This window comes from Sturnus vulgaris, chromosome 4 (genome assembly GCF_052056855.1).
Source record: "Sturnus vulgaris isolate bStuVul1 chromosome 4, bStuVul1.hap1, whole genome shotgun sequence".
Taxonomy (NCBI): domain Eukaryota; kingdom Metazoa; phylum Chordata; class Aves; order Passeriformes; family Sturnidae; genus Sturnus; species Sturnus vulgaris.
Window position 1 is genome coordinate 54,214,867 of NC_142246.1, and position 18,655 is coordinate 54,233,521.

General features: G+C 41.1%; 1 protein-coding gene across 6 annotated transcripts in view; it reads right to left on the reverse strand.

Moving 5' to 3' along the window:
* CCSER1 (coiled-coil serine rich protein 1) overlaps positions 1-18,290 on the reverse strand; it is a 623,842-nt gene extending 605,552 nt beyond the window's left edge. For 5 of the 6 annotated variants that reach the window (XM_088163986.1, XM_088163987.1, XM_088163985.1 and 2 more), the window contains exon 1: positions 18,073-18,288. The gene's annotated coding sequence lies outside the window, so the exon portion shown is untranslated. Of the gene's footprint in view, positions 1-18,072 lie in introns of all 6 variants that reach the window. The other variant, XM_088163988.1, reaches the window with a different exon arrangement.
* Between the last annotated feature and the right edge of the window lie 365 nt (positions 18,291-18,655).

Genomic DNA, 18,655 nt, shown 5'->3' on the forward strand with positions numbered 1-18,655 from the left:
TACATTTTTCATAGCATATATGCACAAACACAGTGTGAGTTATATTTGCTCAGAAATTTTTCCTAATAAAAAGAGAAGGGTAGCAATGTTCACTGTCAGCTATCTATCTGACACTGCCTTTTCTCTGAAAGCCTCTGCTGGTGTCCAGCTGAACTGGTTAATTCCAAAGAGCTACAGCTGTCCAGCTGTGATGTGACAAAAGGAGCACCATTCAAGATCAGCAGTTTTATTGTCATCCCCTAAAGACAGTATCAGGCTCCTAGTACACAACTTGTACATGCACACTCAAAACACCTCTCTTCCTTTGAGGCCAAATTTCTCCATTTCCTCCTCACAGGCCTTTTAATGCTGTCCCTCTCTAGCTCTATCACTCATTGACCACACTTTTCCATAAGGGCACGTTTCCATTTCTCTCACACAGCCATCACCAATGTCCTGAGAATTCCTCTTGTGCCATAACCTGAGCTATGGTATTGAAGAGAATCATCCAAACCAGTCCCAGAATTTATCCACCACAGCTGACTGGGCAGAAACAAGGACAGTCCTTGGAGCAGGGGAACCCCACCAAAATCCCTCAGCCACCAAAACAGTTATGAGCAACCCCTCAACCAAAAGCCAGTGCTCCCACTATAGTCTCTTGCAATGACATGGCATAACAGCAGTTTTAGCTAATGCACAAAGGAGGCAGCCTTTAAACACACCCTTTACTTGCAATATCCTAAACACCTCAGGCTCAGCTTCCTCACAGACGCTGTATTTTGTGGTTTCATCTTTGTCATATTTCATGAGCAAAGATTAAGTATTAGATAATATTTTAATAATGAAATAAACGGATGGCAGTTTACACTTCAAGTCATTAAAACATTGAATTCCTCTCTATGTCATTAGCTGTATATGTCTGCTGAGTCTTTAATTGTATTTTGAAGAACAAGAAATCACAAACACGGAAACCACATTAGAGAAATGGCCCCAATCCAAAATGAAATAATGTAAAATAAATGACATAAATCAGTAGTAGTTTAATGATAGCTTGTCTAATTATACCTTACAACACTTACTCTGCAATAGTGCAGCACAAAATCAGCTCTCATATATACATATATATACATATGTATATATATGTATATATATACATATTCACACACACATACAATACCTATATAAAGAAAGCATTATGTCTTTGCTTATACACAAGAACATCAGAAGTCTACAGCCTGCCAACAAACATGCCATATGTCCTCCATATACTTCACCCCACAAAATGCTTCCATGACAAGCTTCTGAAATATCCAGCTGCAGCAAAGATGAGGACAATACACAGTATTCCTCAAGTATCTACATACTTTTTCAGTTTGTGTCAATATGTTTGACTGTAACTCTCAACGCAAAGATTTCTTTTGAAGTATGAAGAAATAAGGAAAGAAAAAATATCATATGCTAAGTTCCTAGAGATATAGTGAATCATCGTGGAAATAAATGGGAGAGAGCTGGTTAAATTAGGGTGCGTGTATGGGACAGCTCAGATAAAAGACTGGTAATGCACACTTTCATTTTCCTGTGGGTTCAAATTTACAGGTACCATATTTAGATATCTAAATATCTTGGACTCTAGATATCACTAGAATCCAAGAAAATATCAATATGGTCATATGTTCATAACAGTTTCAAGATATGTACTGACTGCATCGTTTTTTATAAAACTCCAGGTCAGTACTGAACCACCCACAGAAACACAGAGTCAATACACTAAGATACAGCAAAGTATAAATATTTCCCTCTTTAATCTCCAGGAGATAATGGACTTTATTAAACAGATGCCACCCATCTTTCATTTCAGTTAGCTGAAAGAACCAATTAGATGCACATTTTCATAATGAAAACGTGAATTCAGTGTGAAGCTTTGTCTAACAACAGGCTTGTACAGCAAAGCCTAAGCAGAGCTAAGCCATGGTCTCTGAGGGCTCTTCCCAGCACAGAATGCTAATGTGGGATAGGGACAGATTAACTGCGGGCATCCACAGATGTAAAAGGCAAAAATCCAGCAGATAACATGGAAAGAACTTGCAGTCCTGAGCGGGGAAGAAGAAACACAAGTTTCTGCTTAGAAAAATCAGTCAGTTCCTGAGTTAGAAAGATCTAACTCAGATGCCCCATCTTTTTCATTCAGCATTCTCAGCAAAGCAAGGCTTTTAAGTGTACTCATACCAAACAGCACTGCAAGCTTTTAGAAAACCCACTCATGCCAGCAGGAGAAGCCACCATGAACACTGGCCAGCCATGTGGACCATCCAGAGGACAGCCTGCGGGCTGCAGGAGGCACAGGTGACACTTCCATCTGGCCTGTCACCTGCAGGAGATGCAGAACAGCTGCTCAGTGATGGCACACATAGCAGCTAAACACCTCCTCTCCAGCACAGTCTGCCACACCACATAGGTGCCACTTCTGCTGTGGTCTGGGGGATGACATTTGCTGTCAAAAGTGGAGGAAAGAACTTTTCAGGTCCTGGATCTCTCTTTATCCCAAAAACACGAGCCATCCTATCCCTTAGGTCACATCAAAGTAAGTTCCTCCAAAGAGAATTTAAGCCAAATTTAACTCGCTCTATTAGGCTTATAGAAAACAGCCTTCCATGAGAAAATGAGCTGTATCCATATTTATTTTTCTAAGTCCCATGGAAACCAATTAAATTAATTAACCTCTCTCCATCAATTTTTCTATTAAGTCTGTCCTCATGTGTAAGAACATGAAGATGGAAGAGGCCAGATCATTTCCCTCTTCTAAGCTGTAAAAAACCCCAAAACAGACAGAGTAATCAGCACGTACAGTGAAAATTGCTTCAATTTCTAAAATATTTTACAGAGAAAATACCTGGGCTCTCCTAAAATAATTACTTTTTTAATCCATCCACCACAGTCTTAAAATAAAATTTGCCATGTGATTGTGTGCATCCCGGGAATACTTCTATTATTCTCAGATTTTAGGGATGGAGTAACCAAAATGAACACTGCTTCTGACCGCCTATACAGCCTACACAAATTAGTTCCTTCATATTCAGATTCCAGTTTTTATAGAAACACCTTTTTGTATTTCCAACTACTACATTCTATTTCAAGAGCCTTCCTCTCACCTGCACTTGCACTTCCCTATTTATATTCATCAAATTATTTTTGTTTATTCCTGTTAAATCAAAGGTTTTTAACCCCTCAGGGTAAAACATTTTGTGATTTTTGAATAAGCTTCCCCTCATTTTCTTTAAATCCTCCACAAAAGGACATCCTATTTTTCAACGTAAGACAAGAAACTGACTTGTTTCAGCAAGCCTCACTAACAAAATACACAGCACAAAAAACACCTCCTTGATTTCTGCTCAGTAGCCCCCTATGCAGAGACACATTGTAGCCTCATCCCCTGTATGACAAGGGGATTGGTGACCCACTACTCCATTGAGTCACTGTTTTTATAATGTAGTTTAAGAGTGACCTAAATCTTGGCTTCCTATTCATTCACTGTTTCATTTAGCTTATTAAAATGAACCCAGTACAAGTGAGTTCATCTTATTATGCAGCACAGATCACTCTGAAATTGAATTCCTCTTATTATGTATACACCAACAACCTTTTTGTTCATGTAGAATCTCAAAGTTTAAGAACTAAGATTTGAAAACAAGCAATGCTAGTCATGACCATACTGCTTTTCACACCTCTATCTGTTAAAGGGTCAAACTGTGACACACACACTATAAAAGAAAGTAGGGGAGATCAGATGTCAAACATAAATACCTCTAGAGAGAGGATTTTTGCTTCCTGTGAATACAGTCGAGAGGCTAAAATACCATTAGCGATGAGAAATCTAATGTTAATCTGAAGTCATGTTACAGAATCCAAAATTAATTCAGCTGCCAAGAAATTGCTGCCATCATTAGATATGTAGAAAACAAGATCTCCCTTGTTTAGCCACGTGGGACAGTGGATTATCAAAGTTCAAAAAACAAAAAGAAGATCAGCAGCATTCCCTGAGCTCACAGCATAAGATTGTCAGCTCATGCAATTTGCATTACCTTGAGCACTGCAGACATAACCAGCTCTCACAGAGACTTTCAGTTCTTAATTTCTACAATTTTAAACACTTTTGAGGATGTGTTGTGAAGGCAGAACTCGGATCTGGTGCAGCCATTCCTAGGATGCAGCCAGGCCACACGTCCATTTCATGCACATGCAAAATTTTATCCTCAGGAAGAAGGTAAGATACCGACCACCCCAAAGTATTCTTCCTACCATTTTCATTTCAGAATTCCTGCATACTTGATAACACTAACTAGACTTCACATCAACTTGACCTGTATTCCCTTTAGAACACACAGGCTTTTAACCATCAACACACATTTTGGCAGGAAGCTTCAAATTTACACACTCACTGCATAAAGAGCGTGTAAAACTCGGTTTTTTTTAAACTGGCTACAGCTGCTTTCATTTGCCACAGCCAGTGACAAACAATAAACAAAAATAATATATTTTAAAGTATAAAAAACCCTTACCAATACCATTTTTCACACCCACAACTGATCTAGAGAACACATATATTGTGGAAGCAAAAATTCTTTAAGCCAAAAAAATCTTTAAAACTAGATCATTATATTTTCTAGGAGCACTCTTTCATCAAGTTGTGTGAATAACTCAAATCAAGTCCAGCCTTTTCTTTGAAAGCAACAACTTCGTTATAATGGGTTTCCATCATAAAATTAAAATCTTTGAGGTCTCCATGCCTAACTGTGCCCAAGCAGTAACATCAACAATTTTTTATCTTGAACTAATACTTCATTTCATTATAGCCTAAGGGGTGGAAATAACAGCATGCCTGAAATGTCTATCATGAACCAAAAATATTAGAAAGAAAAATCCAAAGATGCAGGAATTGCTGAAATAGTGCTTTAAATAGATTTTAAATATTTAAAATATTTTGCTAAATTATTCATGGAATGTTTAAAAATACAGGGATTAGCTCTCAATTTTGGTATCTGTATATTATTTTCTTGATCTCCATCACTTGCATGGTCTGCGCTTTCTAGGGAAGAGTCCTGAAACCCCATTAGCAGCCTGAATTACTTTTGGATTTAGGGCGAGTTTAACCCAGCTTTTCAGAAACGATAGTATTTTCTCAAAAGCCATGGTGGTTGTTACTCGTTCTAATGCTCATTACACTCAGTACATGGACAAAAAGTGATTTAGATGAATGAAGTACTTCAGCATAAACAACATTGCTCTAAGTTGTGTACCCTCCTCAGCTCTCCCAAAGACATCAGCCTGTTCCTCCACGCAGTCAAAAGTAATTGTAATGCTTTCAACTGCACTACCTCATGCACACCAGAAAGCAGGCTAGAGCTGCAGGAAAGCTTTTGTCCTGCTAGAAGTCTAATGTCCCCTTCTTTCTCTGGTTTCTAACCTAGGTAGCTGTCCCCAACAGATAGCAAGGGAAGTGCCAGGTGAGGACAAAGGACGAGCCTGATCCAGAGGGAACCCAAAGGGTACACTCATTTACATGGTGAGGATCATTAGATGCACTCAACAACAAGGTAACAAGGGTATGCAGTGTGAAACCATTCCACAAACACTAAAATCCCAAAGATGAAGGAAAGCACACCATTCCTCTTGCTAGAACAGACCTAGAAGATCTCTTCCTTGGGATAACTCTGCTGCAAGCTGTTGTGAAGAGGTACACAATAAAAAGAAGGTCCCAAATCAAAAACTGCTAGGTAAAACAACTGAAGGATAGGATATGAGAATCTGCATTGTTCTGGTAAACCAGAAGACTCACATGCTGCTCCATTTGAGCAGAGTCCAAAAGAGAGATAGAAGGTAAAAACTGCCTAAGAGGCTGCTAGCTCACACGGGGAGGCTGTCTAGCCTCTCATAATACATCCTCACAGTGAACGAAGGGTAAGCACCAGGACAGATGGCAAAAACTTTCAAAGCCTACCAGTGGCCGTTCTTCTTTTGTAATCAGATGTAGATGTAGAGATTAGCCTAACATAGTAAACAGTTTGAAGATAACACTGAAATTCATCTCCTAGGCAAATAAACAAATACAAAATACATTCTGTTTCATCTCCAGCCAGGTTACGATTTCAGTTTCCATCAAACCTGACCTCTTCAGTAAATGTCACTCTGCTGGCAATCCCTCAGGGCATTAAAGGGACAAAGTGAGGCAAGCAAACAGTCTAGTGTAGTGTTGAGGAATACACCTGGTGCAGGTAGCTGGGCTTGCAAACTGCAGACTGAGATGCAGATGGAGCTCTGGGCAGAAATCTGGACAAGAGGCCATGAACTGCCAACCCTTGGGATAACAAAGAGCATGAAGATGGGTGACACCAGCCAGCTGGGTGAGACTGACAGGGTGGCAGGAGCTGAAGAGTCAGGAAGAAAAGCAAAATTATCTCCTGAAATAATTTTACCAGTACATATCTCAGTGGCTAGTGTCTTTCCCTTAATACCATGAACGTATGCAGAATATTACTTCATTCACTTATACGGACTTCACTAGGAGCATACTTTAAGAAAGGATTGTAGGACAGGGAATAGAGAATCACATTTTGTTCATAATAGCTTTTGACTTGGGAATCCAGAAGACATCCACACAGCATATTCTGGTTAATTTACTTTGATATGTGAAGATTAACTCCAGGGAAATAAAAATAATACATTCAAGGATTTTTTTACCACCCCTGTAATTGTTTCTATTGTCACAGATTCATTAAATCCCTCTGGTAAACTCCTAAGTATTACAGCTGCTATATCCAAGATAATAAAGTAGCCCATGAAATAACTTTCCTCAATAACCATCATTCATAATAGATAAATTACAAAACGTCTTTTTAATACACACATAGAGAGCTCAGCTGAAGTACAACCAGCACTGACTGAAGCACAACGAACAGGAGCAAAGCCAAAACAATCACAGAGCCAAAGAAAGAATCCCAGTTTAAAAAAAGGATGGCTTGCCCTTGAGTTACTTTGCTGTACCCTGCATACCAGTTTATCTCAGCTGAAATTCTCATTCCCATAAACAGGTGCATTTTTTGCACACAAGCTCAGCAAACGTTTTTTATTGGAATGCAGCAACACCTGCCTGACAGAGCAAATGAAACTCATTTTATATCCAAACATGACTTGAATAATCACAGTACTGCCCTGCCCACTGTTTTCCAAAATAAACAAACATATGAGGAGGATTTTGATGTTGTTACTGTGCCAAACACTTACACAACATCGTTTTTCACAGTCACTCTCTTCAACATTTTTTCTCTATGTTCTTCACCGTAATTGGTGCTCAGGTACAGTTCAGAAAAGTAATATGCTGTCCAAATCTTAGCATAAAGACTGAAGTACTGAAACATAATGTTCTGTTAAGTTTCTCTTGACACAAAGACTCCCTTGCTTTATTTCTAAGCTCATTTTCAACTAGAGCAACAAACCACTTAAAACGCTTCAGTAGAAATGCACTCTGTTTGAATACCAATATTTGGATTTTGCATTCACGACTAATTGCTAAGTGTTTTGCTATTGCACAGAAAAATAGATGCCTCTGAAGTTTTCTCCTATTTCCCTATTTTTAACAAACCTTCTCAAACAGGAGGTACCAGAGAGAAGCTGTGTGGCAACAGAGCATAAATTACTGATTTCCCACCTTCACCTGAATATCTGTAACTGGGATCTTTGCCCTCTGCTATTACACTACGGCCAGCCAGCTCAATACACTAAGCAGGCAGTTTCTGTCGTTCTTTCAAGCACTCAGGTTAGTTCAAAGCAAAACGAATTCAACTTGGCCTTCTTCACAGCAGGGTTTGTTTGGGCTTTCCATTCTTTTCTGACAGCACAGAACAAAAAGAAGTCTGGCCTTCTTTGCTTCTGCCAATAGATATGCTGAGCATCAATGTGAACAGAACAATTAAAGAACCACAATACATGCCATCTTTCCAGTCAAAAGCTGAGTTAAATAAAAGGTTCATCACTGCAATATGCCTGCTTGAGGACTTCGGGTAAGGAAGCAACCAAAAAAAAAAAAATAAGCAAATCTTCAGGTGTTGTGAATGGATACAACATAAAGGTTTAAGCAAATCAATTCTCATCAAGCAGGCGTCAGTCCAACACCCTGAACAAGTGCTCCACCCCACACTTCCAAAAAAGGTGATATAAAATACCCCAGGGGAAGGGAGGAAGTCCATTAAAAAAAGAAAAACCACCCCAGCCCCAAACAAACAACAGCTTAAGAAAAGCACTCAATTTTTTCTTCATATGCCATTATGAATGCCCGATCTAACAAGGCATAGTTACCTACAGATTTGCATGTTGTGGTTGGTTCATTTCAATGTCTAAGAAGCTCCAAGCACAAGACTTATCTCCTAGGTGGACTCTTCGATACTCATCATAAAAAGCAGCCTTTCTCTCAGCCACAGAATTTACATGAGTGTCTCTCCTCCAATTTCTCAAAACTTAATAAAACTTCAATTAATTTTCTAGACTTTCAATCTTTTGTCAAATATTGCTGAAAGCAACCAAGAAGTTCAAAATCTTCTGGTGCAGCTTGTGCAGCAGGATCCTTAGAAAGTAGGATAAACAAGTGTTGTTTCCACAGAAAAACAGGCTAAGTTGTTTTCTCTGTAACGTGTTCTCATTTTTCGTCCAAGCAGCCTAATTTACCAAAGGTTTGCAAGCTTCATTTTTAACTACTAGGACAGAAAACCAGTTTCAAGAGGAACAGAAGAGAATCCACAACATACCAAGGAAGGGGTGCTAGAGGCACTATAGATCAAAAGCTATTGCATTTTCTGCCTACTCCATCCTTCTTTCACTGCCATCAGCAGCTACTGCTCAGCATAATAAATACAAACAGGAGCTACAAGCAATATGTGTGTTGAGCTCCACTGAAGGAAGCAGTGCTGTAATAGTACCTGAGGATCTAGACCCACAAGTGTACATTTGACAACAGCTTTTCATTCCTTTCTTATTTATTACCAAAAAAACCCAAAACTTATGTAGATTTCCTATAGTTACTATTTTTATTATCTAAATTAGAAAGAAACAGTGGTTTCTAAAAACCAACTAATAAAAAAATAGGCAACAAAAGGAGTTTGAACTCCCTTTTTTTTTTTGACTGAAGACTCTCCTTCCAAGCCTTCCAAAAATCCTTCGCTTGAAATAGTTCTTTAATTTCTCACAGTTCTTCACCTATAGCTCTTATGCTTTTCAAGCTGTTCTGTGTCATGTCAAGTGTCGTTTTGTTTTAACTATACAAACTCTTTATGACAAGGATTTAGTCTATATTTAGAAAATGCTGCAGAAGATATAGTGCTGTGTAAGTGTTTTACAGTTTCTCTGGTGTTCAACTTCAGCATTTTGGAAGTCACATGCATTGTCCTATGCAAACTATCAGAATCATTACTGTGATTAGGGAATTTCTTCTCTTATACGTATATTGCCGCTCCCTTAACTATTTTCAAAGCATAGAGAATCACAATGAAACATTTTCAATGCAAGGTGTCTATAAAATTCAAATAAAAGCATGAGAAAATAGACAGAAATCTAAAATTTTCACACCCTTTTCCAACAGTAATTTCTTGCTCACCTTCTTCAATGAACAGTATCATCCTAAGGCCCTCTCAAATCAAGGCTACAAATCACGTGTATTGCAATATACAGCTTTGAGAAGCATCCTGCCCACAACAAAAACTCTTAAAACCAGGATAAGTAGCTTTTTTTTTTTTTTTGCTTTTGTTATTTTCTGCCTACCCCTGCTTCCAGTTATTAACTACTTGGACATCTGAGGGTGGATTTCTGTTTCAATTTTACTGTTGTTAGAGTAATAAATGAAAGAAATCCTTATTTTTCTGAACCATTCACTATTCCATATTAAAAACTGTAGCTTTCAACTGAAACCACCAATGACCTTCTTTCACTGAAAACATTTGTATTTTATATACACACACACACAAGTGCATGCAGTATGTACCTCAGTATTTACAGTGTCTCAGGAACATTATGTTTCCCTGTAAGCAACTCACAGGATGGGTTAGCTAAAAACTTTATACAAGTCATATTAACATCATAATCTTCTTCACCTGCTAACACCCTGAAAGTATTACAGGTAAAAATGATATGCATACCTTGACAAAGAGGATTTAGATGCACGAGTTATTAGGCCTTTAGCTAAGCCATGTAAGGTGCTTATTTGCATGTTCTTAGCTTATGCCAAATACAAAATTAAAAGAGTTAACTAGCAAAACTATTAAAAATAGACACAAGTGTTGCAGAGCTGCGGATCTGAAAACAGCCTTGTAACTTCTAGTTCTGATTTCTGCCTGTTAAAAGTTTAATCTGTAACAAAACCTATCATTAATGGACAATTGTACACTACCCCCTTATTAAGGGCCATGAGCAAGTACTGAAGACTGGTGTGAAATTTGCTGAGATGCTGCTACAGACAGACACCAAAACCATAATTGACCAAGATCAGGATGTTAGGATGAGGATTTAAAGACAACAGAGATTACCTTGTGGCTCATGGGATTAATCCCTAAATTTCTCCTAACACCCTCTTTGTGGCTGAGTAGAACAAAGGCAGAGGGCTGAGAGAACAGAACTGCTGATTTTCTCATTTCCCACCTCTGCTTCTTTTCCTTCCCCATCTCAGCAAATGCCCCAGAGTTTGCTAGCTATAAAATAAAGATTAGCAGATAAAAAGAAGCCATTTGTGGTGTCAGCTCTTATCACTTGACAAACTAATTTTTTGTATTTCTTTTATTTCCTCCTCATCTAGTCCACATGCACGTTTTTCACAGCTCTCCACCCAGTATTATTTTGAAACAGTTTTCCCAAATCTTATATTCTTCCTTCTACTTTCCCATTATTCATCTATATCTTGAAATTTTAAATCTAGGCACTCATTTTAACTACCATGGTCTTTTGATTCTCTGCTCCAGCTAGACTTCATAAAAACTCTAAATGCCTTGTGCTGCCCCTCGCATAATCATCATTAGTGTATAGAACAGGTACCTACGGGAACAAAGCAGTTTACTTTCAGACACTGAACTTATTCACATCATTTGTACTTGAAGTCTTAAACATTTTAAAATTCCTGTTCTTTTGGACTTATTGTAAAAAACATTCTCATAACCTAATTTTTAGAAGTACTAAGAATTCAATGATGTAACAAAAACCATCAAAAGAGTACAATCCCGGTAACTGTTGAAAATCAGTCCTTGAAAATAATACATGTTGTACAAAGCAAACAAACAGACACTAAAATATTATTTAAGGGTATAATCAAGACCTCATTAAAACCAGTAGCAGTTTTGCCCTTGGGCTATGGGGCCAACATTTCTCTCTGAGCTCACAGCCACTACCTTGAAAAAATGCGTTCAAAACCATAAAAAGTTAGGATGCCAGAGTGTCCTACTCACAGCATAACCTCTGTACTAACTAGCTACAAAACACTACATATCCACATAATTCAAAATTTAAAGTCAAACGAAACAAAACCATTTTGTTTTGCTATTTACAGAGACGGCAGAGTCTGCTATCACCTTTCTTATACCACATCTACTTTTTCATAGGGAAACAGCAAAACCAGAAGGGAATAGGAGACACCTACATGGTTCTCCCAGCACAGGATCCCTGAGAGCTCATTAACTTCTAAAAGAAGAAATCAACTGGACTGCCTTCAAAGGCTGCCTCTGGAAGACATGCAGGGGTGCCTGCACATGCTGGGTGGGTTGTTGTCCAAACAGCCAAGTAGTCATCCAACAGGTAAAGGGTCTGGAACATAAATCCTTTGAGAAGAGGCTGAGGGGTCTATAGGCTGGAGAAAATCAATCTCAAGGGAGGCCTTATCACTCTGCACAAGTACCTGAAATGAGGCTGTGGCTGAGGCATCCCAAGGCTGTGGGTCAGCCTCTTCTCTCAGGACAGCAGGACAAAGAGAGCCTGAAGTTGCATCAAGGGAAGTTCAGGCTGATTATCAGGAAAAATTTCATTCACTGGAAGAAATAAAGCATTGGAACAGTCCACCCAGCAAAGTGGTGGAGTCACAATCCCTGGAAGTATTAAAAAAAATGAGACAGCACTTTGTGATATGGTTTAGTGGGCATATTGGTATTTCATAAAAGGTTGGACTCGTTCTGGCAGGTTATTTCCAACCTTAATGATCCTATGATTCTATTATACCACAATGTCTGTGCTTCTACATGCAAATTGAAACTAATCTATGTTACATGGTATCAACTTGGACATGCCATTTCCTACAGATGCTGGGTGGCTCAACTTAGAACATACTCGGTTTAAATATCAAGAAATATTAAAAGCTTAACGTGTCACTTAAAGCACAATTGATACCTTACACTCACAGCTGAAGGCATTATCTGCACTCAAGGTATTTGAGGGATCTCACTGAATATGAAAAAATGTACATCATCTTGCAGCATCCCTTTACTTGAAATAAATATAGAGAAACCCACCTCATTTTTCCTATTGCCATTTTCTCTCACTCATCTCCGTTCAGCAAAATCAAGAGAAAAAAACATTAATATATTATTGTAGAATTTGCTTTCCAAGGCAGTTTATTAATATTTCTGAATACTCCAAATGAAATTAGCTTCCTAACATTTTCATCTTTCCAGTATATACACTACATTCTTATTTAAAGCTTCTGTGTTAACAATGAAATAAATATTCTTGCACAGAATAAAGTAATAGTTGTGGTGACAACTAATAAAAAAAATTTAAAAGGCAATCTATTCTTGTCAGGACTGTTACTCTATTTCCATTGCCTCTGTGTCACAACATGTTCAGTTGGTCATCAAGAATTTAGCCAGTATATTTTAAAGTCATTAAACCTGACAAAACAGTTACCAAGGCTCCTATTCTAATCAGCAGCAATTCTGCCACTGGCCAAAACTTCTTCAAGAATAGATGGTAAAACTGTGCTCTTCTCCTCTCTCCTCGACAGTCATTTAGTTTAAAAAATGAAGACAAAACACTTGAATAAATAAACGAGCCAGGATAGTTCTGAAATATAGCCCCACAAACTGGCACTGCACTAAATTAAAGCTAAAAGACACTGTAGAATTTGGAATTAGTACCTAGCACTCGGGACAAAATACGAAGCACAATCTGCTGGTGTATTTGGATATTGGCAGAGTAGGCAGAGACTGCTACTGCCACCTGAGCACAGCACACCTCTGACCACATTTGGCTGGCATGGCACACAGTGACAGTTCAACATCACTGGGAGGTGGCATCTGAACAGATGTCATTGCTTCTTAGGTAAATGACAAGGTTCGGACTATGCCACAAGTAACACACAGATGAGAAACTTTTTGAATACTTCTATTCTCTCATCCAAACCTAAATCCCACTGTACAAAATCAGTACATCACTTTGCACTGTTATTTTCTTATTAAAATATTTAAGGAGATCACACAAAGATGGCACATCAATCTAGGATCAGTAAAGGAGCACAAAAACAAGCATGAAATAAACAAAAAAAGTCAGGGCTGGATATGCACACTAGAACCACACAATATAATTTCAGAAGCCACGATTTGCTCTACCAAAATTTACAAAAGAGTGTTTTTAAAAGCTTCCTACCAGTCTGTCACAACTGCTTCTTCAACTATAAAACAGCTGTGATCCTCAGAAGTATTACCGACTGAGCTGGATCTCAAATTCCTGATATGCTAGAGCATTATAAAAAATTAAGTGGTACTTCCTTAAATAATGTAAAAGCATCGTTACATTCTACGAGTGCATAAGTGCTTTCTCTCAAACTTGACAACAAAATGAAATCCAGGAAAAGCGCTTTTGCCTAGCCTGAAAAAATCACCTGATAGTAATTAGTCTTTATTGAGAAAATGCTGCATAACTTTACACACAGTCCTGTAATTGGATCTGTAAGAAGTTTCCACATCTATGCCAAGTTATCAAACCAACTATATAAACACAGTTAATCCATTAATTTAAGACTGTGGGACTTGGGATGCATATTCCAGTTCAACTGTCTTTATTACAAACCAGCTGTGTGACTTCCACACATCACTGCTTCGATGTCCCACGTATGAGGAAAAGAACTACACGTCCATACCTCAACAGTCATGTGGGCCTTCACAGCAATAATCAGGACAAAAACACAGCACCACGTACAGGCAACATAGAATGTTTGGATACAATACCATCATCACTCAGATCTGGTAATCCCTCTCAACAGTGTGTTTTTAATTTTTAGGTCTTAGTTTTTGTGCAGAATTGCAAAACGCACGCAACGAGACTACAGGGCACATTTTAAAAAAAAGTCTTGCTTCTTCCACATCTAGGACTTTTACTTATTGCCTGTCTGTAGCTTCTTTTCCCTTACTATAAACCAGCTATCCTCTATAAGACAGTCACATTTCAGGTAAAGGCAGCAGAACTCAAAGAAAGCATTATTACTAATACTACTATTATTATTAATACTATTACTATTATTATCATTTCACTACCATACAACAGACAAATGATACTACAGCTTTCAGTCATGGAGTGAGTTTGTATTATCTAACCAATATACCCCACAATGTACTGCAGTGAGAACAAGTCAGGAAGCAGTAATTAAAAGTAACCACATATTTAACTAGCAAACAGCTACAGAGGTTTAATACTGATACCTGTAAAATATACAGCCGCATCTTCCATACTCTTACAGTTACAGGCCCTTGCTAAAGCACAGGAATATATATGAAATCTTACCAGTACAAATGACAATAGAAGTTTTAGGTACTCGCAAGTTTTGGTATTTTACATGCCATCTCACACAGGCAGTACACTCAACAGCTAAAGTCTAATACAAAAGCCTATTTACTTTATCAAGGTAATCCAGTTTACTGTCACTGCAGAAAACTGCCAAATAAAGACAATATTGAGAGAAGAACCTGAAGAAACTGCAGTTGTTGTTCAGGAAACAAACTCAGCCCCTACTTGCCATTATTTATATGTGTATTTCCTTCTCTTTCCCTCCCACCTGGTGCTGAGCCCCTCCAGTTGCAGCAAAACTATTCTCAAGCGGAAGACCTGAGACACTGAATCTTACAGCAAAGAGTAACTTCTACAAGATAGAAAATATAATTCAGTTCCTCACCACCAGAAGCTGGTAGCTGTTTAATTTGACTAAGTGTTCATAACGTTTCTTTTCCATTGATACGTTCATTGACACATGAATGTTATGTTATTTCATGTAGTGCTTTACTAGTATCAATCCCCAGACAAACCACAATTCAACATTCACTTCTTCCCTTGCCTCAAGGGAAGGTAAATACACAGTCTTCTTTTATTAGGAGGCCTCCAAAAGTACAGTGAAAACAATCCAATTAAACACTATGAAAGTATCATGATTCTAGAATATAAATAAATAAATCTATCATTGAGTTTCATCTTACAAAGTGCTTTTCTCAGTAACTTACTTGTATCTGTGTAATTCCCAACATTGTAAAAAAAACATACAGTGGCCATTATTCTTTCTAGCACTCCAGATGGGCTAATCCAACAAAGCCATAGTATCTTCCGTGAACCTTCATGGAAGAGTGGGAATTTTTCCCAATGGAGTAACTTCTCTACATCTCTTCTGGTTTATGAAACACTAGCAAAAAAAGCTCCAAAGCACTGCCAAATCTAACTTCTTCAATGTAAACTTCAAAGGCTCAAGTGACATTAGATTTGAATCAAAAAGGAGAAATCCAACCATACACAGCACAAGAGATTATGCTCTCACACAACCACGTGCACAGACCTGAGCATTTTTCAGCATCTTCTGTAACTAAGAGACTTAAAATCCAAACGTTAACTCATGTAAGTCAGACACGGAACATGCTCTGTGTGCTGCTCCAGCTCATCCTTCTGGTACAGCTCCCCACATCTGTTGCCCTACTCAGGCTGCACCAAGCTCTCCAGGAGGCAGCCTCACTCAAGCCACCAGCTACTCCACAAAGTCCTGCCAAGGATGAGAGCCAGGGTTACAAGACTTCACCCTGTGGGATGATTTTCCCACTGACGTAAATTCCCTCACCGAACTCTGGCAAAAAGCTGCTGCACTTAGCTTCCTTCCAAACCAAACTGGGGAAGTCAATCAAACTACAGGGACCACTGCACTCCAGACTCAAACTGGTAAAGGAACCTCAGCTCGCAAAAAACATCCCACGCTTCTGTGTCTCACTTTCAGCAGATCCTGGACAGCTGTGTATTATTACCTTCTCCTGAGACAGTGCTGCCTATTTTTGGGATGTTGCTCTCTGGGATATAAGAGATGAATAATATCTCAGTCGTCATCACAATGTCTCTAAGAGGACTTTCCAAAACTAGTTGTTCCTTTGCTTTATTCCAGGTCTGAGTCAGCCCTTCCCATTTACATTTCCAAGAAAACATTCTTCAAATATTTTTTACTGTTTCTGTAATAATTCCCTTTCTTACAGCAGCCTCAAAAATCACGCTTAAAGGAAGCTACCCCAGAGATGATCGCTGATGCCAAAAAAACCCCAAAATGTGCTACTACTACTTCCAGCTAAGTACAAACGTTACCATCCTTTATACCAATTGCATTTGCAGTACAGGCGCACATACAATGAAAAGTTGTAAAGAGGAAAAGAACTCTCCTGAATGATTAGGCACAATGCCTTTGCTATCTGAGCTTTTTCAGTTCATTAATATTTCACTTTTATATATTCCTCAGCCGCTTTTACAACATGTTCATTTCTCTCCTTCTTAAGTATGAGCAAAGAGAATTGTTTGAAGTAACTAGTAGACCTTGCCTCACATCCCCTCCACCTCCGTGCCCCCTGAGAGTTTAACACTTCAAGTGCAATGTATACCAGATGAAAAACACATCTGGCATAGAGAGGGATAAGAGAATACTCTAAGTCTCCTTTCTAGTTACATTCAACTATAAAGGTGTGCAGTAAGAAAATAAAGCATACTGCAGTTTGTCTATGCCAAGACACTTACTGCTGTCAATCCCAAAGGAGAAACAGAAATATAAGCTGGGAGGGAAGGGGGGTCCCTTCTGTGGAAGAGCAAAATAAGCCTGTTTCTTCGCAAGACAACTTGCAGCAATATCCTTTCCTTGCCAAAAGTGAAAGACAGCCTCTCCAGCTACGAGAAGCAACACAAAAACTATCTCGAGGAAATAAAGGATTTCCATGAACCTCTTCCATAATAAGCACTACCATCACCATCTGCTCCACTTTTTAAGCCTGCCATGAGATTTTGGAAAGCATACACAGCATCCTCCAGCTCCAGCCTCCAAATCCATGGCAAAGGTCACACATGACCACCAGTAACCGGGCCCTACCCATTGCCATTTCTGAAACCACTTCTTGTCGTTGTCATAGGTTAACTGCAGATTGCCTAACACACACACAAGGAGGGAAAGGGGAGGAAATGGAAAGAAGAAACGCAAAAAATGAACAAAAAAAGGATGTGATTTCTTCCCCGTCACCTGCAGCAGCGAGGCCGGAGTGACCAGCTGAACCAGCGAGGTTCAGCCGCCGGGCACCGCTGTCCGCGCCGTGCCCCCGCAGGCCGGGCTCGACAAGCCCCGCGATGCCCCCAGGCCACCCCGGCAGCACCGCGGCCCCGCCGGCGCTGCCTCTGCCCGGGCTGGGCCGGCCCCCGGGGGACACCTGCGGGCGCCGAGCCCCGGCTGCCCCGGCACAAAGACGCCGGTGCCGCTGGCCCCCGCAAATCCCCGCCGCTACCGGAGCGCGGCTGCCGGGGATCAGCGCGGAGCTGCGGCACCGGCAGCCCCGATCCTCCGCCGCCCCCACCGCCGCAGCCGCGCCGCGGGTCGGCGCAGGGCGCCCGGCGGCCGCCGCCCCGCCGGCGGGCAAGGCGAGGCCAAGGCAGGGGGGCCGCCCGCGCCCCGGGGCGACAGCCCCGGATCACCCCGGCACCTGCCGAGCGGGGAGACGAGACCCCGCCGCCCCGGGGCACCCGCACCCCGGGGACCCGGCGGCGCCCCGCGGCCTGGCCCGGCGATACCGCCCGGCAGGGACGCGTTACCTGGCCGGGCTCCTCCAGCGCCCGACGCGCTCGCCGCTTGCCGGCGGGGGCTGGGACCCTCCTGGCAGCGCGGCACCGGCACTGCCCCCGCCCCGCTGGGTCGCTGGTTCGCTGCGTCGCCCCGGCGCGGGGAGAATAATCCGTGCGGAGCGGCGGTGCCCCGGTGTGTCAGTGTGTCCGCCCGCCCGTCATGTTGCGGCCGGTGTGTGTGTGTGCGTGTGTGTGCGCGGCGGGCGGGGAGGAGGGAGGGCGGCAGGAGCGGAGGGAGGGATGCGGGGGCGGGCCGGGGCGGCGCTTCGCCCGTGTGCCGGTGCGGGGCGCGGGTTCCCGCGGAGCGGGGCTGCCTCGGGCTCTGTGTGTGTGCCTGCGAGGGATGGTGAGCGTGTGCCCGCTGGGGCGGGTGGGCTGACTGTGTGTGCGCTTCCTCGTGTCTGTCCGTGTCCGTGTGTCCGCGGGCGGAGCAGCTCCCCCGGGCTCGTCCGGCGAGAGGCGAGCAGCGGAGAGGAGAAAGTCCGAGTTCCCCCCCGGAGGAACTCAGCTCCGCTCCCATGTGTTTACATCCACCATCTGCTCGGGGAATTGT